This window comes from Marmota marmota, unplaced genomic scaffold (assembly GCF_001458135.2).
Source record: "Marmota marmota marmota unplaced genomic scaffold, marMar, whole genome shotgun sequence".
Taxonomy (NCBI): Eukaryota; Metazoa; Chordata; class Mammalia; order Rodentia; family Sciuridae; genus Marmota; species Marmota marmota.
In genome coordinates, this window is record NW_025999998.1 from 18,016,820 (window position 1) to 18,039,167 (window position 22,348).

The following is a 22,348-nucleotide window of genomic DNA, read 5'->3' on the forward strand; positions in this document are numbered from 1 at the left end:
TGCTTTATATATTTTTTTAAATTAATAATATGGTTTTGGTTTTAAAAAGAAAATCTGACTCAGAGATGTGGAAAACACGAATATGTGGTCAGAATCAATATGAAAACAGTTTAAACTTGTTCCATGGCAATCCACAAAGGGTGACTTTGAAGATACTTTTTTTCACAAGCTTTGGCTCAGAGGAGACGTGAAGATAAAGGCAGAGGTCAGAATGATGAGATGTGAGGACTGGACTGACCATTGTGGTTGGTTTTTTGCTTGTTTGTTCTGTTTTGTTTAAGTACTGGGGGTTGAATCCAGAGGCGCTTAGCTACTGAGTCACATCCCTAATCCTTGTTATTTTTTATTTATTTTATTTTATTTTTATTTTTATTTTTATTTTTTTTGAGGCAGGGTCTTGCTAAGTTGCTTAGTGTCTTTCTAAGTTGCTGAGGCTCGTCTCAAACCTGTGATCCTCCTGCCTCAGCTTCCTGAATCTGGGGTTACAGATGGCACACTGCCACATCTGGCCATTGTTGGTTTTGAAACTAGAGGAAGGAAGCCACAAGGCAAAGAATGTGGTTGGCCTCCAGAAGATGGAAAAGGCAAGAAACTGATTCTTCCTGAGAACCCCCCCCCCCAAAAGGAACACAATCCTGCTGATATCTAGATTTTAGACCAGTTAGATCAGTTCAGACTTGGCTTACAGAATGGTAAGATAGTTGTTTTTTGCTATGTAAAGTCATAACACTTTTGGTCATTTGTTTCAGCAGCAAAGGGAAACTAATACAATGTTTTGTCTAATTATTACAGGGAATAAAGAAGATGTGAAATGGTTCTTAAACCACAAAGGACCATGTAAAGTATTCATTCATTCATTCATTCATTCATGAATATTCATTCATTCATGAGTGAATACTCATTCATTCATTCATTTGCTCTCTAATTCATTCATCAAATATTATTGAGCTTCTCTTTAATCAGAGCACATTCATAGATGTTGGGGATATTCCAAGAACAAAACAACTAAAAAACAAAAATAGGGCTGGGGGTGTAATTCAGTGTCACAGCACATGCTTAGCATGTGTGAGGCCCTGGGTTTGATCCCAACATGGCCAAAAAATAATAGGAAAAACAAAACTCTCCACTCTCACAAAAACACTTCCTATTTCCTGAAGGAAGCAGTTAAAAAAATTAAAAAAGGAACTCAGTACTATTACATATTCTTTAGATGGTACAGGTGCCACTGTGAAAGAATCAAATGGTGATAGCCAGGTGCAGTGGCACACACTTGGAATTCCAGCAATTTGGGCAGCTGAGTCAGGAGGATTGATAGTTCAAGGCCAGCCTCAGTAATTTAGCAAGGTCCTAAGCAACTTATTGAGACCCTGTCTCAAAATAAAAAGGGCTGGGGATTGGCTCAGTAGTGCCCCTGGGTTCAATCCCCAGTACAAAGCAAACAAATAGTGTGAAAGGATAGGATGGGACAGGGTTGCATTCTAAATAGGGGGGTCAGTGTAAAGTTTTGTTTGAGCCCAGGCTGGACCTAAGGAAAAACCCTGGAGATGAGAGAATTCCTGTGAATTTCAGCAAGAGCAAGGAGGCCTATATGTCAGGAGCTGAGAGGTTGGGGGCAGGGTGTCTGAGAAGGTTGTGGGGTCTACATCTGTAGAGACCATTGTTTCTATACTTCTTGCTGACCCTGAGTTGGGAAGCCAGCTGCGGCTGATTCGTTCTGACCCACATTTTCAAATGATCACTGTCTTTGCAGAGTAGACAGTAAATTCTCTTGGGGTAGGAGAGAAAGCAGGAGACTGGGGTGGGGGTAGGGGGATGTGCCAGGAGTGGGAAAATAGCAGCTTGGACCAAGGTGGTAGCAATCGAATAAATGGGAAGGGATCATAATCTGGATCTATTTTGAAAATAGAAGAAGAAGAGGAGGAGGAGGAGGAAGACAGGATTGAGCAACTAGAAAAATGGATGGAATTGTGAATGACTGAGACAGGGAGGGAGAATGTTAGAGACCAAGTAATGGACATGATTGTTTGAGATGCTGATTCAACCAAGTATTTGGAAATATGAGTCTGGAATTCAGAGGATGAGTCCAGACTACAGATAGAAAGGAGGGAGCTGTCAAGATTAAATTCAAATGTATTTAACAGCAGGAGGCTGGATGAGGTCACAGGAAGGACTGTAGAGAAGAAAAAGAGACCTGAGGCTTAACTCCTGAGACTCTGCAGTGCTAAAAAGCCTGAGAAGTGAGGGGGAACCAGCAGGTTTGCAAGGAGTAATAGGAAAAAAGCTGCTTGTTCAGAGCCCAGGCAAGGGAAGGGGTTCAAGGTCAAAGTGAGTGTTTGTGTTAAGTGGTGCTGAGAAGACAAGATAAATGCCCACTGGATTTTGTAACACCACAGCTGAATTTGGCAGGAGCAGTTTCCCTAGAGGCACCGGAATAAGCACCTGATTAGAGGGTTTAACAGAATTTGGAGACAGCAGATAGAGATAATTCTTTTGACACAGGCATATTCTTTCAGAAACATTCTTTGCTGTACTCACAGAGAAGCTAACACCCTCTTGGCCCCTCCATGCTGTTCTGGAGGCCCTGGTGGTCCACCTGCTCCTTTCTCATTGATCACAGCAAAGGTGAATTCAAGGTCAGTGTTCTGTACAGCAGGGGTTGGCACACTGAGGCAAATTATGGCCACACCCTTTCACTTATGAATTGCCTATGGCTGCTGTCACTCTAGAGGAACAGAGTTAAGTACTTATGACAGAAACCATACAGTACATGATGCTTAAAATGCTTACTGCATAGTTCTTTCCAGAAACAGAAGTCTCCTGTAAAAAATAGGAAGAGAAATAGAGCAGTAGCTAAGGTAGAAGGGATTCAAGAAAGGGGGTTGTTTTTTCTGTTGTTGTTTGTTTTATTGATTGTTTTTTGTTTCTGTTTTGTTCGTTTTGATACTAGGGATTGAACCTGGGGGTATTCTACTAAGGAGCTACATCCCCAGTCCTTTTTATTTTGGGATTGGGTCTCACTAAGTTGCCCAGGCTAACCTTGAATTTGCAATCCTCCTGCCTCAGCTTCCTGAGGAGCTGGAATTATAGGTGTGTTCCACTTGCTTTTTGTTTTCTGAGATGGGGTCTTATTCTGTTGCCCAGGCTGGTCTTGAATTCCTCAAGTGACCTTGCTTTAGCCTCCTGAGTAGGTGGGACTACAGGTTTGAGCTACCTTACCTGGTTAGTAAAGATTGTTTTTGTCTGTTTGTTTGTTGATACTGGGATTGAACCCAGGGGCACTTAACCATGGAGCCACAAACCCAACCCTTTTTGTATTTCTTATGTTGAGACAGGGTTTCATTAAATTGCTGAGGCTGGCCTTGAACTTGTGATCCTCCTGCCTCCGCATCCCATGTAGGTGGGATGCATCACTGTTTCGAGCCCTATCAACTGTTTAATTGCATGTACACCTTGACCAAGCAATATCACTTTTGGCATTTTATCTACACATAGGTTTTACACAGGTGTGAAGACATTTATTGCAGCACTGACTGTAATAGCAAAACAGTGGGAACAACCCGAATGCTTATTAGGGATCTATTTAAATATCATGGTGTATCCTCTCTTCTGTGCAGATACCGAACAGAACAAAAAGAAAAAGCTTTATATAAACTGATATGGAGTAATTTCCAAAATGTCTAACTGGCACATAGAAAGGTAAAGAATTAGTAGCTAAGTACTGCTAATCTCATCAACATAAACATCTAATATATATAAACATTAAAGCTGATTTTCTTACTTGAATATTTTGTGTTTACATTTGGTTTTGCATGCTACCACCAGAGGGCACCTCTGGCACACTTCATGCACCTTCTGCAAGCCAGCATGGAGGTAGCTTATCAAACAATTTTTATATCTGGAGCATTCTTGTTCACCCGGCATGGGAATTCTAGTGTCAGCTTAAGGAACTCTGAGCCCACCCAGCTCTTCAGTTCCTCTTAACTTGTGGGACACTCTGGTGTGTACACCCAGCCTCATTTGTTTTTCTCTACCAGCTCCCACTTACCCTAACTCCTTCCTTTGCTATGTCAGTGTCCCATCACTGTGAAAATCTATAATTTCCCCTACATGCTCTCGCCCTTAAAAGAACACACCTGATATGGCTGCACCAGCTGTCTTTTTCCAGGTGGCTTCCAGGTAGGAATTGCTGGAGTTCAGGCATATTTTCACAGGTAAGATGATCCTTTGCTCTTGGAGAGTTTAACTATCCCTGCAAACTCAATGTATTCAGATCCTGCCCAACATACACTTTCTGTTGTTTAGTCTTTCTCGTCTTTATTGAAAGAGCAATTGTGAGGCTGCGTATGTAGCTCAGTAGTAAAGTGTGTGCCTACCATGTGCAAGTCCCTGGGTTCAATTCTGAAACTACAAAGAAGTTTTTATTATTGAGGTATAGTTTACATACCATAAAATGCACCTGTTTAGTTCAATGAGTGTGGATAAACTCATACACACATGGAATCACTAACAAGATCAAGTTAAGGAACACTTTTTTTTTGGTACAAGGGCACTTTATCACTGAGCCACATCCACAGCCCTTTGTATTTTTTTATTTTGAGACAGGGTCTTGCTAAGTTGCTCAGAGCCTTGCTAAGTTACTGAGGCTAGCTTTGAGCTTGCTGTCTGCCTGCCTCAACCTCCAGAGCCGCTGGAATTATAGGCATGTGCCACCTCACCTGGCAAGATAAGGAACATTTTTATTGCAATAGAAAGTCAATCTTCCCTCTTGATCACACTTGGCCCAAAGCAATAGCTGCTGTCCTTTCTTCTCACCATAGATTAGATTTGCCTATTCCCGAATTTCAAATATATAAATTGTGAATCAAGCAGTTTGTGTTCTTTTTATTTGGTATATTCATCTCAACATAAGGTCTTTGAAATTCATTCCTGTTGATGCTGATAGTTAATTTTTCCCCTAAATATTATTCATTTGTGTGAGTATGCTACAATTTATTTATTCAGACACCAGTTATTGCTGGTGAATATCCTGATGGCATCTGCTCATCATCATAAATTTTCTTTTGGACAGAAATGCTAAATTTACTATGAATTATTTATAAAAGTAGTATATTTATTATTTACTATTTTTTTTCAAAATGGCAATATCTTTTTAAAACTAAGGGAAGGGAAGGGAAGGAAAAGGAAACATGTAACCTCTAAACGTAACCTCCACTTTGGCATAGGATTAATTTGAGATGAAAGCAATTGAGAAACAACAGGTGGAAAACTATTTTTCTCCCTCATTCTGCCTAAAAACAGCATAAATTGTCCCCTACATTTTGGCTTAAATTTTCATTCATAAAAGTGAGCCCCCTTCCAGAACAAGGAAGGAGACATCTCTTAACTTCATGACAAACTTGACTTACTAATCAACCATTATTTACCATATATTTTTTAGTTCCCTTCCCAAAACTGATACCTACTCCAAAAGCCCAACCTCCTCTCAGTGGTCTAATATTGACTCCATACTTAGTTGCCTTTTGTTAAAATCAGATATAAAATCTTGGGTCTAACTGTCTCTTTGGAGTTTTTCTTCTTCTGCTCATCTGTTGTATTCAAAGGACCCAAATATTGAACCCAATATGGCAGAGGAAAGTTTTTTCTTCCTCTACCACAAAAGACAGTTAAATATATATATTTAAATATATATATATATATTCTTTATTCAAATACTTAAATAGAATTAAGCAATTCCAAGAAATGCCTGCGTATCCACTCTTTGTGTCTTTCACCCTGACATCTAGTGATTTCTCTTGCTTTTCATTTTTTCTTTCATGTAATGGTCTATCAATCTTACTTTCTATGAAAAGACAGAGTCATACATAAAACATCTCACACCATGTTTTATAGCTGCATGTCTTCATCACAACATAATTTAGCCATCTTTCTGTCAATAAGCCCTGTTCTAAAGTCAGTTTATTAATTTTTTCCCAGAAATAGTACATTTATTGGATTTACTTTCTCTAGTTCTGTGCTTTGAAAATAATACTTAATCTGTTACATCTTGTGTTTTAATCAATATAATTTTACTGAATTATCTCAATGATTCAAAGCTAATTTGTAGCATTTGTCAAAATAAGCAAATCTGGGTTCAGGTAAGGAGACACTTTATTCAAAAGGATTATTAGGCAAGAAGAGAAGGGATGAGGAGAGTTCATTAACCATTGGTAATTTTCAGGAGTACAAGACTCTGAATCACACATAACCAGAATAAAAAATGGTAGCTCCTGTGAGTCACAGTGGCACAAACCTGTAATCCCAGCAACTTGGAAGGCTGAGGCAGGAGGATGGCAAGTTTGAGGCCAGCCTTAGAAATTTAGTGAGTCCCTAAGCAAATTAGTGAGACTCTGTCTGAAAATTTAAAAATTAATCAATTAATTAAAAGAGACTGAGGATGTAGCTCAGTGGTAGATTGCCACTGGGTTCAATCCCCACTAACCCCTGCCCCCCCCAAAATTAGTAAGCTCATATTTTAGTTAAGACAGGCAGTTCAGAGGATATAGCCATTATTATTAAACCAACAATATTAGATAAGGCTGATTTACCAAATATTTACTTGAATTATGTCAGCTTTAATTGATAAAACATTTGGGATAGTTGATATAATACTTCTGAAAATATTAGAAGTTCAATTTCTGAGAATTTTAGGCATATGTAATTTATATAAATATTTGGTTTAGCTTTAAGCCAAGTGAGAATCTTTAAGGGATTTTTTATTATCTAACTTGGTAACAATCTAGAAGTAGAAAAATTTTATATCTCTACATATAGATATATAAATATATACATAAACAGAGACATACAAATAGACTTTATGCTTTGATTTTAAATTTTCAACTCATTGAAATTAACTTCATATAAATGAAGAAGCTGTCATTCTTTGCCCACTTTTACATTTTTAACAGGATTTTGTTTCTGGCAGATCATTGCTTTCTCAATATGAAGGTTAAATGTCTCCACCAATATTTGGAGAAGACGCTAAAATTTTCTTTTCTCTGATATGTAATCTAATGGAGTTTGGGGACTAAATTCTGCGAAAGGGATTATGGAAAGATAAACCAACCACCTGTGTGTCTACAGAGACTATCTGAATGGACAAAATCTCCAGTCTGTTTCCAGTTACCTTTTTCAGCCTCAGGTAGCTATTGTTGGAGTCCCCAAACCTCTCAAGAGCCCAGGATGGGGCAATGGTGTATTGAAGGGTCTGAAATTTCATGTGCTTCCTTGATATCTTTGATCCTAGAAGCACTTTAAATACCCATGAGTTCTCCTGCTCCAGTCTGACACTCCCCAGTACTTATCTGCCTGGTATTGGGTGTGATGTTTGGCCATTTGTGCTATCTAGGGCAGGGAATCCTTCCTTCACCAGCAGAGTAAGAAGGAAGTGATCAGAGTTCAGGATAGGTAAGCAGCACGCTGTGACAGGATGACTCAGATAAGGTAGAGGCTAATGACTTAATGACTTAGATAAGGAGTAACGCTCTATTAACCTTGAAGAGAAGATAAGTGGGGACTGAGGGTGTGACAGGGATAGACAGAAAGTAGAGGTGAAGGAAAACAGATGGAGAATTCAAGGCAGCTGAAGATAAGGTGGAGAATAGAGAAGAGGGGTGGTGAAAAGTGCTCTTCGATGAGCCAGTTTGGGGAGATTCCAAGTTCCCAAGAGGTCTTTGAAGTTCTAAATCACCTCCAGAAAATTTCTATTGCTTTTGAAGATATTAAACTGAATTAGGAGGAGAAGAGGGTTCCTGATAGAGTTACCTATGGGGTTAACAAATATTTAACTCAAAGGGGTGGGAGAGAAACTTTAAAAACTGAAAAAAAAAGTTCCACTTAATACTCTTGCACAAATTCTGTGTAACAGAGGGGGAATAAACCAAGACAAACAGAAAAACAAAAAGACAGGAGGGACAAAGAAAGACTCTACCCAAATCAAACTCCTTATTGTGCTTTAATAGAGAAGATGTCCAGAGCACTAGTTCAAAAATTGAACCCATCAAAGGATACTCAAATTGCTAAACGTGGCACCTTTACCTGGTGGGGTTGGAGTAGGTCCGTAGGTGGGGTCCAATCTGAACCAAATTGTAGCACCTAAACATTGCCAATAAGAACTAAATTCAGACTTAGGTTTAAGGAGAGACTTCATTCAAAAAGATTACTGCAATAAGGAGGAGGGGGTATCACACAAAGAGAGGGTATTCTAAAAGGGAGAATGCTTCAATTGAAGGAACTGGCAGCCTTTTCATGTCAGGCAGAAAAGGGCCTTCTTCTTCTTCCTCCTCCTCTTTCTCCTTCTCCTCCTCCTTTTCCTCTTTTCTTTTTCTTTATTTCTCTTTCTCTTCCCTTCCACTCTCCTTTCTTCTTTTAAGTAGGAGGAGTAAACAATATCAGACAGAACCAGTATGGTGGAGTGGGACGAACAGGTGACGGGAGTGGACAATTGATAAGGAGAGGTTTCCTTTCTGGTCAGCTGAGAAGCAGCTACTTAGAGAGGCCCTGGAGGGGTTTATTTGGGAGGAGGAGAGAAACCTGACTAACATTTAGTCAAGTTAAACATTTTAGTCAGAAGAGTCAGTGGGATATAGACATCCACTAATCACTTAGGAGGTTAGGAAACTGAAGGGTCTGTGTGTGGCCTTGTCATGGGCAAACAGGTGGTTATCCTCTGTCTTATCTAAGTCATACTGTCACAGAAGAGTGGGCAGCTGAAACCCCAAACCTTGCTTCTTGTTTTCCCATGAAAGAAAATTTACAGTCTGACATAAAAAGCCAAGCAATAGAATTTAATTATGAGTGAAAGTAAAGATGTCTAGATGAACCCAGCTACTATGTATAACTATATAATGCTAATGAAAATTTTTAAAAACTAAAAAAAATTTAAAAGAAAGTAAAGGGAGCCTCAAGCAAAGAATACGAGAGAGAGAGAGAGAGAGAGAGAGAGAGAGAGAGAATCATCTCTGAGCAGAGACCAAAAAAGGAAACAATGCTACTCCCAAATTTATTGCTGTTTGCTATTCACCAGGAGAATTGGGGCTTACCTTCTTCAGTCTTCACCAATCACATGTTTATCTCCTTTATGTCAGGAGGGGGAGTTTTTTTACTCTAGTTGATCCTCTCTGGAACTGTCATGGAGACCACCCTATTCAGGGGGGCTTCATCTACAAGGCAATTCCATGTTAATATAGGTGGTGGGGTCAAGGACCTGAAAAACTTTGTCTCAATGCACTTGAACCACAACGGAAATTTCCCTTCTGATATACATTGAGAAACCTATGGACATAAATGTACAATGACCCCAGTTAACCTATTTGGGAATTATCCCCATTGATTTTTCATTCTTGACATTATTCTTAATGGATTTCCTTGATTTCCATGTGATTGTTCTTAGGGTTATTACTTTTGTTGTTGTTCTACAAGTTACCTGCAATTTCAAACAAACCCTGTGATCCTAAGTTACTGGCTCACATTTCACTCCTCATTACTAACTACTACTTAATGTTTCCCCTCTCAAGGACTGGAGACTCTAAATCATATAGGGAACAAGAGGCAATGAAATAAAATTATCATCTACTTCCTGCTGATTAGGGACAGGTATCTCCAGTTCTTGCTATCTGTCAGTAAAATGCTTTGATTATGAGCAAGGTCTATCCAAGGGGCCACAGTAAATCTCTGATTCAGTAGAAACAGATTGTAAAGCCATCGAGTGATGGAAGCCCTATGAGAAAAATAATAAAACATAAATATTGGAATAAGATTAACGCAACAATAGTCACAGCAACACCTGAAAAACATTAGTGAGTATGATAATGATTGTGGGTAGCAGTAATTTCTTCCACCAGGAAGTGCCAGAACCATGAATTAAAAAGTCGTCCAGGTGATAAGGTTGGTGAGGATAAAGCATCTGTTTGGGAGTGCAAATCTTTGAGAGCTTGAGTTACATTGTTAGAGTTATCAGGAATGTAAAGGCAACATTCAGTCTGAATGATGGCACAAGTCCCACCCTAAGCTTCAATGAGAATATCCAAGGCCATTCAGTTCTGTAAAACAGCTTTTCTCATGAGTGCCACCTCTGTGTTAAGGTGTCATTGAGAGTTCCTTGGGTTGTTGTTGAGTTTTTTTGGTTGGTCAGAACTTCTAGGCTACATCCTTTAGCCCAATTTGTGGAATGAGCAATGAAGCAAAGTGACCATACAGATCTCCCCCATATATAGTTAAGATTGGGGAGGTTTGTAGGCTGTTTTTGTGTCCACCACCTATCCATGAGTACCCTAGAGTACATCTTCCCAACCAGCCTGGAGAAAGCTAGTACCAAAAATTGGGCCCACATATCCATGGTATACCATTAGGTAATGGCCATCTAATTCTAGGTCTGAAGAACCAAGTAGTCCCAAACCAATCATCAGTTTATAAAATCACAATATATTGACATTGAGATTCTGGGGTCCATTCTAACTCCTGTGAGGAAGTAGGCCACTTATCAAAAGTTTGTTAATATTGTTCCCAACATATTGGGGCTCTCTGATCTACATATCCTTTGGTTGATGTAAGCCATATGTATCTATCCCAAATTTGACAGTAACCATCTTTATATATTTGACATCTGGCATTAACTGTGGGAAAAGAGGAGTAGATGGACTCCAATGTGGTTTAATGGCTGTGAAAGCTTAGAAGTTAGTGTGCTCCAAGAGAAGTTTTTTCTTTGACCTGGGTATAACAAGGTCTCTTTACAGGCCATAATGTAATATCTGCACAGGTAGAGTCATTTCTTCCTCTTGTTCTAGCATTAAAAATTATAATTTTGTACAATCATTTCCTTGAAGGGAGACACCCAACAAGAGAGTATCAATCAATTTTTCTGACTGTTCACCTATTGACCACATCAAAAGAAAAGAACTAAGTGCCTTGGGTGGATATCTAACTTGGTTAAGATATCATGACCCAATAATGGAATTGGATATTTAGCCAGTACCAAAAAAGGATGGGTAAATAGCATGTCTTCCCAACTATAACATGGAAGAGAAGTAAAAAGTCTCACCTTGGGTATTCTGTCAAATTCCACTACCAAATAGGAACCCGCAGAAGGACAATCAGAGACCAAGGTTAAACCACTTATCGTGGTGCCTATATACAAAAGGAATTGAATGGCTCTGTTTCAACCCCACTGATGGTGACTATTGGGATACCAGCTGATTCCGAAGACCTGCTCATACTTGGACCCTCATTTGGAGAGCACCCCATCTGACGTACCTTCACCACTCTCCAGTGGCCTCTTCTGCCACCTATCAGGCCAGGAGAATTTGGAAGCCTGCCTTCAGTTGACAGACATCTTCATGGGCTCAAGGGTCCTACGGGTAGGGGTGGCTCAAAAAGCCACAGCCAATAACTGAACCTGTCTCTTGTTCCCTTTTTTCTCCTTTCACCAGTCCCTTAAGATGTCCTCCTGGTCTCATTTATAAAAGACCTGGGAGGCTACCTGCAGCAAGTCATCAAGAGAAGTCCCAGGGAGCACTGCCAATTTTTGTAATTTTTTCTAATATCTGAGCATGTTGCATAATGAATTTATCTTTTAAAGTAAGTTGCCCTTCGAGAGCTGTAGGATCTAAGGTGGTATATTTCTTAGGGCTTCTTTCAATTTTTTTAGAAAAGCCATGGAGTTTTCTTCCAAACCCTGATGAATAGCTGCCAATTTCATACAGTTAATAGGTTTCATCCTGTTTTTAAGTTCTGCCAAAGAAAATGATCATAGGATCCCTATGTCACCTGCCAGTTGAATCATCATCTATTGGGGCCCTCAGTTGGGGCAGCTGAAGGACCCACAGAATATAAGGAGTTAGTAATATGGAAATCATTCCTCAAAACCCTAGAACCTTCTGTCATTCAGTGTTGCTCTGTGTCTGTTACAGTTTGATTCAAAATTACCCATTATATCTCTCCAGGTTAGATCAAAAGCCTGGATTAAATGTTGTAATTCCTCTGTATATTTATCAGAGTCATCAGAACAAGTTTCCAAATCCTGTTTGATTTGTTTTAGACTCTGTATTCAAAAAGGCACCTGAATACCGAATGGCCAAAACCCTCCATTTGTCTCTTGAATGGGCATTATCTGGTAATGGACCCAGTAAAGACAGGCTTATGGCAAGGCAAACCAGAATGGGAGGAATGGGAACAGTCGATAATGTTGGGTATAGTGTAGGAGTGGAACAATTAGGATTCCATATATCTAGTGTGAAGTACATTTCTGAGAAGGAGGAGGATGTAGTGCTTTTTGTTGTTGTTGTTGTTGTTGTTTGGTTGGTTTGGTTTGGTTTTGCTTCTTTGTACTGGGGACTGAACCCAGGAGTGCTTAAGTACTGAGCCACATCCCTAGCCCTTTTTATTTTGAGACAGGATCTGAGTAAGTTGCCTAGGTCCTTGCTGAATTGCTGAGGCTGGCTTTGAACTTACAATCCTCCTGCCTCCGCCTCCCGAGTGGCCGATCCTCCTACCTCCGCTTCCGGAGTTGCTGTGACATGTGCAGGATCAACAAAGGATTTTGAGTAGGCGCATGAGAGATGGAGAAAAACACAGAGAAAAAGAAAACACAGAAATATTTTTAAGCATAGCTGGGGTCAAATAGGACACTGCACTCTGATGGAGGAACATTGACCCATAACTAGCTCTGCAAGCTTATTATATAGAGTCTCATAATTAGGAAGTTAAACTATAGAGGCATTGTAAATCATTCAAGACTTGTAAGTTATCAAAAGGCTTCTTTGTGCAATAAAAGTTTACAGAACTAGAAACTTTTTTTTTTTTTTGCAGCTATCCTACTGTTTGCAGCTATTCTGCTGCACCCAGGAAGCCCATTGTCCTGGAATGTCTGATAATTGTTAGCATCAGAGCTGAGTGCCAAGGCTGTTAACATCCTTCTTTTGGCAAGGAATGTTTCCCAGGCTTGGCTTTTGCCAACACTGCGGGATCAGCTGATGACCGGGGGCGCATGACTCTCCACACCAAGTCACTGGGATTACAGGTGTGTAACACTGTGCCTGGCTTAGGCCAGCAATTTCTAAACTTATCATTGCTAGAAGTGTCCCATCAATACCATACTTAATGAAAGAAAGTATATACACAGGGAACCTCTGACCTTCCTTATTCCTTTCTTTCTGCAAAATGAATCTAGATGGAAAATAGTATCAGACTTTATACTACCATTGATGAGCCATTTTTTCTTTGTACCCTAATTCATATCGAGGGCATGCAACATTACAAATGAAAATCAATCTCTCTCTCTCTCTTTTTTTTTTTTAGTTGGACACAATATCTTTATTTTATTTATTTATCTTTATGTGGTGCTGAGGATTGAACCCAGGGTCTTGCACATGCAAGACAAGCGCTCTACCACTGAGCCGCAACCCCAGCCGGAAAATCAATCTCTTTTTAAGGGTCTCTAGGTCAAAGCAGTCCTGGCTTCTTGGGATATACCCCAATGGGGTGATAATCATATCAATAATGATGGTTGATTTCCCATCTATAAAGCAAATAAAGTCAGAGTCTGTCAATGTCCAGGCATTCTTGAGCAGTACTGATGCCTAAGAGAGATGAATTTATGAAGGTGACCCTCCCATACATTTCATTTTAAACCCAGGATCGGGAGGTGTCCCTGTGTGGTTCCCAAGAACCACATAGGTGTAGCATGCCTGAACAAGTTCCTCAACTCATGGCTTATTTGTTGATCCTTTTGTCACTCAAGCTTATAATCTAATTTTAAAAACATCTTTTAATAACTTTATGCCAGACAATTGATATAACTTGAGGAAGTGACCCTTAATCCTTGTGTGTTGAATTTTAAGGGTAGCATAGATCTGATGTTAAAAAGTCAAGGGGAACAGAGATTTTTGTGTCCTTATGTTGGAAGCATAGCAAGTCTAAAAACAGCAACAGGATAAATGCCATTATTAGTAATAATAAAGAAGAACAAGGATCATAGTAGACAAAGATGGGGACTTAAGTACCCTCCAGATTCTGGATATAGCCTCTAAACGGAGATGGTATAATGCCCACTCCTAAAGTCAGTCAGGTGTATGCCATAAGACAATACCCACAATAGCAGTCTCACTGCCACTATGGGGATCTTGCTCCAAAAGGTGCCACAAAAAACCAAACCAAAACAACAACAACAAAAAAGTGAGTAAAAAAGTTTGCCAGCCAGAGAAGACAAGGTGCCAGTGTGGTTACTGTCTGCACAAAAAGCTGAACAAGTGCATCAAGATGGCATAAGGCAGGGCTGGGGTTGTGGCTCAGTGATAGAGCACTTGCCTAGCAGGTACGAGGCACTGGGTTTGATCCTCAGCACCACATAAAAATAAATAAATAAAAGTATTGTGTCCATCTACAACTAAAAAAATTTTTTTTAAAAGATGACATTGACATAAGGCAGACAGAACATGGGCCTGACATATGGAGGAGCTTTTAGCAGAGAAAAGAGTTTACAGAGAAGTCCAAGGCAATAGGCAAGATATCAGAGGCTTACTTGGGCATGGTTTTAACCAAAGCTGGGAGATGAACAAGGTGAAGTTTAAATACCTGTCCTGTAGATGGTGCTGATCTGAGTCATGGCAACAGGTTAGATGTCACAGGAGAGTGGGAAGCTGTAGCTCCAAACCTCAGTTCTTATTTTCCCGTTGAAAAAAAACTTTAAAGTCAGATACAAAAAGCCAAGCAAGATAATTTTATTATGAGTGAAAGTAAAGGAAGCCTGAATGCTGGGAGCCATTAGCCAAGTAGGTATGACAATTTCCTTGCCAGCGTACCCCATGTTGCAGTGACATTGAATGTAGGTGACCTTGCTCAAGGACCAAGGCAGATTAGGGTGTTCCCGGTTTAAGATAATCGTGTTTAGGGCGTTCCCGGTTTAGGTTCCAGGTTTAAGGTTTAAGATTATTCCTGCTGGGAATAGGGCGTATCCTGCTGCCTGAGTTCCCCTTGAGTTCTCACGGGATTCAGACAGTATTTTTTGGGAGACAGAAGCCCAGTGGAGGTGGATTTGGGCAGAGAACGTGGATTTGGGCAGAGAACGTGGATTTCCCCAGAACGTGATTGTAGACGGCTGGTGTAAGTTCGGGAATAAAGAGTTGCTGTTTGAATCTACAAGCTGTGTGGTGGCTCGTGATTGTGTGCCCAGCCAGACTGCGGCATTTGTGCCCAGCCAGACTGTGGCACCTGAAAGTATTGAGAAAGACAGTGGGTCATCTCTGAGCAAAGAACAACAAAGAAAACTATGCTACTCCCAAATTTATCATTATTTTATATTTGCCAGGAGAACTAAGTTCCACCTTCTGATCTTTGCCAATCACATGTTTATATCCTCCTCCACACCCCAGTTGGTCCTCTCTGGAACTGTCATGAAACCACCCTATTCAGGGGGACTCTATCTACAAGTCAATTTCATGTTAATATGGGTGCTGGGGTCAATGACCTGACAAACTTCATCTTAGTGCTCCCGCACTTCTAAAGAAATTTCCCTTCTGATATGCACTGAGAAAACCTATGGCCATAAATCCTAACTGTACAATGAATGACACCTTGATTCCCGTTGTTTCCACATGTTTATTCACAGGGTTGTTATCTCTGCTATTGTTTTACAAGTTACTTGATGGTTCACTAAAGCTAATTTCAAAGAAAGCCTGGGATCCCACTATGTTATTGGTTCGCATTACACTGCTCATAGTAATAACTATTGCTTAACAATGCCAGGAAAGGTAGTTCTCTGGAGGAAGTGATTTCCCAGAAAAAAAAAAAAAAAAAAAAGGAAAGGGGATTTCTTTAATCTTCACCATTTTCCAGGAGCACAAAGGTGAGAGAAAGTTCAGAATTATCTTTCTATTTGTCCTTTTTTGAATGTACTTATAACTCCAGTTCTATGATGATTTTTAAAAATATATTGCTACTGTTATCAATCATTAGACTCCAAGAGTTGTGCTTGTCAGGAATTCCACACGCCTATAATATCAGGACAGTTGGTGTGTGTGATGGTGAGTTTACTGTTTGTGTTGGTTATTAAGATATATCTCAAAGCACCTCGCTCCATTCTCTGTTCTGTGTGCTGGGGCTGGGACTTTGTAAATCACATTTCCTGTAATGTTTTGCCAACAGCAGGTGCCTGAGTGGACAAAAAGCTCCTTCCCATTTGCTTACCCTTTCTAGACGTGGCAGATGATACCAGTTTTCAGAGTTGGCTCCACTCTCTCTGACCCAGCCTTGAGACTCACCTTCAGAAATAAAAGTTTCATCCAGGGACCACTGCCTCCTCTGAGGTCTAACTGAGGTTCTGACAACCCCAGAGCTTCCTCTCTGTTCAGCTGAGTGGCAGATGCTTCCTGCAGTTGTGTCCCTCTGTTACCGCAGTATTTCCCTTGCTGTCTTTCCAATCCTCCAGTATCTGTCTGAGTAATTCTGTTTTCTCTCTGGGCCCTGACTCATACACCCCTAAGCCATCCAAGAAATACCTTCTGAATTGTTTGTACAGATTTATGAGTATATGTTATTGCAGTAATTAAAACAAGTGAATTATATTTATGGTATACAGTTGTCTATATCCAACAGACAGATAAGACATATTCTAAAAGTTTATGAATCCATTGTTTAGATCTTGAAATTCATTTTGCTCTCAAAATAGTAGACCTTGAAATTGGATGGTCAGATTCATCAGTGTTCATAATGCAAATGAAGTACAATTTGGCATAAATAGGGTGAGGAATTAGCATTGCTTTGACAACATATATTTAAAGTTCCAGTCTATATTAAAATATACACAGATTTTATCTACCTTTTTTGAAGTTAAGAAGTGTGTTTTCAGGAGCTGGAGATGTAGTTTAGTTCCATAGTAGAGCACTTGCCTTGGGTTCTATCCCCAATACTAAAAAAAATAATGTTATGATGTTCTTGTAGGCATACCATGTATTGATCATTCAAAACAAACTCAAAATATACTATAAACTCAGGGAAAAAAATTAGTCATGTGAAGATGGAGGAAACAAGGTTTATTCTAGAGAAAAGAAGTGACAGACATAGTTTGAAATATCCAGTTACTAAAATTTATCAAATTCATAATAAATTATTGAGGGTTTTCACAGCATATATGCTTTTTCCATGGTTTTACTTGAGGATTTTAAAAAATATAATTTTGCTTCTTAGTAAACATAGTCATGGGGATTAGGGATAGAAGGAGAAAGCAAGTTGCAGATATTATTTTTTTTTCTAGTTTGGAGTGAATACACATTTAGTGTATTTTGCAAAAGATATTTGGGGTTTATGCTTTTGAGTCCATAGAAAAACATAAGCTACAGATTTAAAGGAGCTCATGTGTTTCTCAAATTGTAGATCTTGCACATAATGCTCCCCACCCCCAAACCCCATGCTGGAAATCAAACATAGGGCCTCCTGCATACATCTTTGCTATTCTCCACTCATCCTACCACTGAGCTACACATAATATATTATTAAAAAACGAATTTCCTACATAAAATTAAGGCAAGATGTTCTAAGAACATCATTGAAGAAGGTATCTCCTAGGGATATAGGGAGAAAAAGGCAAAATTTACCTTGCTTCAGGAGTATATCATTAAGACGTAGACCATTGTCCCCCTATAGTTTGCCTGGGAGATGGTACCTCATTCAGTAGCACTCTGGCTTGGGTCTGGGGAGTGACAGAGAATGGGAAAAAGGAGTCCAAAGCAATCCTCATAGAATTCCAAAGCATAGAACGGGCCATAACTTATCAGAAATGACACACAGAGTTAACATGAAACCTGTGTGGTTTACATGTTGTGGCTAATTTATGCTCACTTAACTTGCTCATCTTTGCTGTTCTCCACTCATCTTTGCACGAAGTCTTAGCAGACACTCCCGAGGGCATCTAAATCTCTTAAAGTCTAAAGCCCAAGAAGGTGGGCTGCAGAGACTCAGTGTTTTCCTCCAGACCAGACCAGTCCTGCCCTCTACAGCCATAGTTCTCCCCTGTGTAACTAACTACCTCCTTTGGCTGGGATGATGAGTACCAGGCAAGTTTACATGTTACAAAGGAACTCACCCAACTCACAAGGTTTCAGCTTTCTCCAACAGCTACATCAGGATGTGTGGGTGGGCAAGGTGCTGTTGTTCCTTCAGTTTTTTTCTATACTGGTGTGTTGTACAGAAAAATGATTTGAAGATGAATACATTCCCATTCTGTTTTCTAGGAGCTAAGAACCCAACAGAAGACACATGCAATATTCCTCTTGTTACCAATAAGACTGTGCCAACTTTCGTAATTGACACAAAGGCATATGCTGTAAAGGTGGAAGAGATGTTATTCACTTTTCATGAGATTCTGGTTTGTTTCTCAATTTAATCTTAATTTTTATGTAAAAATAAACATAAGTATGAAGATTTTTGTTATTGTTTTGGGAGTTTGGTGTTTTTTGGGGGGGGGATGTTTGTTTTTGTTTTGCTTAGTTTTTTTGGTACTAAGGATTGATCCTTGGGCCTCACCCGTGCTGTGTCACTGAGCTGTATTCCAGCCTCCTATAGTGAGTTTTTAAACGCTAAATTTAGTAAGCAAAACTCACCTGGAAAACAACAAACCTTCTATGGTCATCTCTAAACTAACTGTACATGACATAAAGAACACTAACATTTAAACTTTTCTTTTTTTGAAAACATACATATATTCATTTTTAAAAATCACACAAGCAGCACTTCTCGCATTTCCGCCTCCGAGAAAGGAGCTATAACATTTTTTTTTTTTTTAAGACACTTAGCCCTTAGGCTGAGAATCAAAGAATCCTGGGCGCTTTAGGAAGAAAGGGAGCACTTGGACGCTCGCTCTCATCTTGGACCACACTAGTGCCCAGAGGGCGCCCTGACCTCAGTTTAGAGCAGCGCGCCCCCAGCTCCAGCCCGCGCAGGTGGGCGAGGCGGGTGTGAGGTGGGTCGGCCCGGGGTAGGCGGGGCCTTGAGGGGTGGGCCCAGGGGCGTGGCGCCGGCGGGAAGATCTGGAGGCGCTAGCCCGGAGCGCGAAGGGTACCGCGCGCGAGGAGCGGCCTTGTGCTCAGGTTAGGGCATTTTTTTGAGCGTCGGGATCAGAAACGCTCGCTCCAGGTAACCAACTCCTCAACAGCTCCTTTGCCTGGCCTCCGGGCAATGAGCGAGGACTGGGATGGGTGCGAGCGAAAGAGCCGGCTCTTGGCCAGGGCCCTTCTGCTCCATGCAGGATGGGCTCCGCCAGGGAGAGGAAGCGGAGATGGGGAGGGAGAGAGGGAACCCACCCACGTTCCGAGTGTGCTGGGAGCTGGGGATGGAATCGTCGCGTCCTCTCTCGACCCTCCTTTTCCGTCCCGGGACTGGGACGCCGGTACCCAGTGTCACCTGGAAGTCACTTCCAGGAGGTGGAAGTCTCTTTCTCGTTGGTCCTCGAAGCGAGTAGGAGCTTAGAAATGGGAGGGCATGGATAGACAAGGAGCGAACAGTTGCTGTCGTCTTTTGGGTACCAGGAGCTTTAACTTTAACTCCGTTTAACCCTAACCACAGCCCAACGAAGAGGCATTATGACCCCGTTTTACTGATAAACTCGATGCTGAAATAATGACTTGCACTGTGTTAAACAATTAGAAACAGAAATGCTATTCTGTCAGCGGTTTCCAAAGCCCTCTTCCTTCTTGCTCTTCCTCTTTTATTCTCGTGGGAGTCTAGGAACCTCGTGCTGCAGGATCCTTTATAAAAACAAGCGATTCTTCTTAAACAAATTTTGCTTTTTTTGTTTTGTTTTAGTACTCAATCGCTGAGTCAGTTTCTTGCAGTTTGGGGTTATTACCTCTTGAAGTGCAAGAATATCCGGCGCACAACCCCTCGCAGCTCTTTCTCTGGGTCCAGTGTGAAAAAGAGGCACCTCTTCCCGAAGCAGCCTTGGGGGAGGTTCCCTGCAGAACCAAACTGGGAACTGCATGCGGCCCAGGTGGAGCTAAGTTCTGTGGTTACTTGGCTTCGCATAGATGCCTGTAAACCTTGCCTTAGACGCCGGTTGCCTTATTACTTTTTTTTCTACAGAGAACAGAGTAGTGTTTTTACAAATAATGGAGCAAGAGGCAAGGTGGAAGGATATATGGTGTTTGAAGAAAGTAATGGTGCCTTGAGATGTAAAGGCGGCCATAGCTTTTAGTGGCTTCAATTTGGTGAGTAGTAGGGGAGAAACGTGGTCTCTTCCTTTGACATGCTGCTCCCCTTTCAGAGCTGTTCTGAAACTCAGGTTTGTTTTGTCGGAGGGAAGAGAAGGAGTTAATGTTTTTCAAAGATCAGTGTAAATTACCTGCTTGAAGCTTAGACCATTGCTGACAGGTCCTCCTGCGGGAAGTTATTATAACAGATTTCATTTATGGCAGGGAGGAAAACTGTGTGTGGGTATAATTTCTTACTGGTGGTTTTTGGGCTTTCAAAGTAATAGTTTTGGGAAACCTTGATTTCTTAGAAATGGCTAGCTTCTTTATCTTTAAATACAATGTACTATACTGTGAATTTACATTTCTTTTTTGTTGGTAGATTATATTTGTACATAGATAATGGGATTCATTGTGCTATATTGCTACATGCCTGCTAATTTACGTTTTATTTAAATTGGGGATTGAACCCAGGAGTGCTTTACCACTGAGTTACATCTCCAGTCCTTTTTAATTCTTATTTTGAGACAGGGTCTCACCAAGCTGCTGAGGCTGGTAGCAAATTTGTGGTTCTTCTGCCTCAATTTCCCAAGTCACTGAGATTAAGGGCAGGTGCCACCATGCCTGGTGTGAATTAATTGATTAAATAATGTTTATAGTACTGGAGACTGAATTCAGGACTCATGCATGCTAAGGTAAATGCTTTACCATTGGGCTACATCCCCAGCCTGTGAATTTATTTTTTAAAAGAGTTTTGTCGGTAGATGAAACAGGTTGATTTCCCAGCCCCCTTATTTCATGGTGAGGATTTGAAGGTTGCTTGCCACCCTTTCTGCATTTCTTTCAACCTGACCCTCTTACCTTCCATTACAAATATTACTGGATTCCATCCTTCATTAATTATATTTCACCCTTGATTAATTGCAACACTACTTTAGTCACAAGTTGCTACTCTTCCATTTGTAATTTAGTTGCTTGACAGTAAGGAAATACTTTCCCCTAAAGTGGGGTTCACAAAATCATTCATCTACAGGAACAGAACAGGTAATGCACAAGAGTGCTTGTTGGGAGACCAGGTGACCTGCAGAGGATCTGCTAAATCTATGTGGGTATTTGGCCACTTCCACCAGTAACCATGTAGGAATTTTGGTTCATTGTGGCTTGATCTCTTTATATTTTTTTCCCCACAAAAGTAGCTAAAAAATCTTTATCTTTTTTGTTTTTTTTAAAGAGTAGAACCTGATTTTTAAAATTTGTTGTTGTTGTTGTTAATGGGCCTTTATTTTATTTATTTATTTATATGTGGCGCTGAGAATGGAACCCAATGCCTTACACATGGTTAGACAAGTGCTCTACCACTGAGCTATGACCCCAGTCCATAGAACCTGATTTTAAATGTTAACTTTTTTAATACAAAGACTCAAACCTGATTTTGTTCATGCATCATCCATTTGGCAATTTCTGCCTTAGAAACTACTGTTTATACATAATAATTATATTCTTAAGTAAATGGAGAATTCTGAATTATGATATAAATATTGTATATTTTTCATGAAATGAGGTGGTAAGAAATAGAAATTTGTACTGTTGGGAATGATCTCGTTTGATTAACAATGCTGTTTTCTGTGAAAAGTGTGTCATATTTAGGTTGCATTGAATAATGTAATCTTTCATGGGGACAACTAAAGACAACTTACCATTATATTAATATTCATTATAGTAAGCAATGTACTCTTGGTTCCAGGACAAGATGTTAGATGCCTAACTCCCTGTGTTAAAAAGGGAATTCCCTACTGACTGTTCATATAGATCAAGTGTGGTATGTTCTTGGGGGGACTGTCTGCATTCTTGGCATTGATACTGGAGGCATGGCTAAGTGTTGTCTTGTTTTCTTGTTGCCTGTCTGAGGCAAATGTCATGTATGTTCAGAATAGTATTTCCAAACTTTGGCACTTCTGACTCTTTTAGCCCAATAATTTTTTGTGGCAGGAGATTGTGCTGTATGTTGTAGGACCTTTAGCAGCATCCCCAGCCTGTGCCCACTAGATCCCAGTAGCACCCTCCCTCCAATTATAACAACCCCTAATATCTACAGACTTTCCCAGGTAATGAAGTCACACCTGGTTGGGGGCCGGGGG

The 22,348-nt window shown here is 40.3% G+C and overlaps 1 protein-coding gene and 1 long non-coding RNA gene across 8 annotated transcripts in view; both read left to right on the forward strand.

Moving 5' to 3' along the window:
* The first annotated feature begins 2,526 nt into the window (after positions 1-2,526).
* LOC125617927 lies at positions 2,527-18,829 on the forward strand. Its single transcript, XR_007349068.1, has 3 exons — positions 2,527-2,633; positions 12,841-13,051; positions 18,258-18,829. It is a non-coding gene; the product is annotated as an uncharacterized LOC125617927 (long non-coding RNA).
* A 197-nt stretch (positions 18,830-19,026) lies between these two features.
* The window catches only part of Gcnt1 (glucosaminyl (N-acetyl) transferase 1), a 32,576-nt gene continuing 29,254 nt past the window's right edge, over positions 19,027-22,348 (forward strand). For 2 of the 7 annotated variants that reach the window (XM_015492945.2, XM_048806929.1), the window contains exon 1: positions 19,027-19,158. The gene's annotated coding sequence lies outside the window, so the exon portion shown is untranslated. Of the gene's footprint in view, positions 19,159-19,875; positions 20,229-22,348 lie in introns of those variants that run through there. The other 5 variants (XM_048806926.1, XM_048806930.1, XM_048806927.1 and 2 more) reach the window with 4 other exon arrangements.